The following is a 1442-nucleotide window of genomic DNA, read 5'->3' on the forward strand; positions in this document are numbered from 1 at the left end:
GGCTAAGCAGGGATGGCTAGAGGACAAATGTAAGGATGTAGAGGCTTGTCTCACTAGGGGTAAGATAGATACTGCCTACAGGAAAATTAAAGAGACCTTTGGAGAGAAGAGAACCACTTGTATGAATATCAAGAGCTCAGATGGCAACCCAGTTCTAAGCAAAGAAGGGAAGGCAGAAAGGTGGAAGGAGTATATAGAGGGTTTATACACGGGCGATGTACTTGGGGACAGTATTATGGAAATGGAAGAGGATGTAGATGAAGATGAAATGGGAGATAAGATATTGCGTGAAGAGTTTGAAAGAGCACTGAAAGACCTGAGTCGAAACAAGGCCCCGGGAGTAGACAACATTCCATTAGAACTACTGATGGCCTTGGGAGAGCCAGTCATGACAAAACTCTACCATCTGATGAGCAAGATGTATGAGACAGGCGAAATACCCACAGACTTCAAGAAGAATATAATAATTCCAATACCAAAGAAAGCAGGTGTTGACAGATGTGAAAATTACCGAACTATCAGTTTAATAAGTCACAGCTGCAAAATACTAACGCGAATTCTTTACAGACGAATGGAAAAACTGGTAGAAGCGGACCTCGGGGAGGATCAGTTTGGATTCCGTAGAAATGTTGGAACACGTGAGGCAATACTAACCTTACGACTTATCTTAGAAGAAAGATTAAGAAAAGGCAAACCTACGTTTCTAGCATTTGTGGACTTAGAGAGGGCTTTTGACGGTGTTGACTGGAATGCTCTCTTTCAAATTCTGAAGGTGGCAGGGGTTAATACAGGGAGCGAAAGGCTACTTACAATTTGTACAGAAATCAGATGGCAGTTATAAGAGTCGAGGGGCATGAAAGGGAAGCAGTGGTTGGGAAAGGAGTGAGACAGGGTTGTAGCCTCTCCCCGATGTTATTCAATCTGTATATTGAGCAAGCAGTAAAGGAAACAAAAGAAAAATTCGGAGTAGGTATTAAAATTCATGGAGAAGAAGTAAAAACTTTGAGGTTCGCCGATGACATTGTAATTCTGTCAGAGACAGCAAAGGACTTTGAAGAGCAGTTGAACGGAATGGACAGTATCTTGAAAGGAGGATATAAGATGAACATCAACAAAAACAAAACGAGGATAATGGAATGTAGTCAAATTAAATCGGGTGATGCTGAGGGTATTAGATTAGGAAATGAGACACTTAAAGTAGTAAAGGAGTTTTGCTATTTAGGGAGTAAAATAACTGATGATGGTCGAAGTAGAGAGGATATAAAATGTAGACTGGCAATGGCAAGGAAAGCGTTTCTGAAGAAGAGAAATTTGTTAACATCGAGTATAGATTTAAGTGTCAGGAAGTCGTTTCTGAAAGTATTTGTATGGAGTGTAGCCATGTATGGAAGTGAAACATGGACGATAACCAGTTTGGACAAGAAGAGAATAGAAGCTTTCGA

The sequence above is a fragment of the Schistocerca nitens genome, chromosome 1 (genome assembly GCF_023898315.1).
Source record: "Schistocerca nitens isolate TAMUIC-IGC-003100 chromosome 1, iqSchNite1.1, whole genome shotgun sequence".
Taxonomy (NCBI): Eukaryota; Metazoa; Arthropoda; class Insecta; order Orthoptera; family Acrididae; genus Schistocerca; species Schistocerca nitens.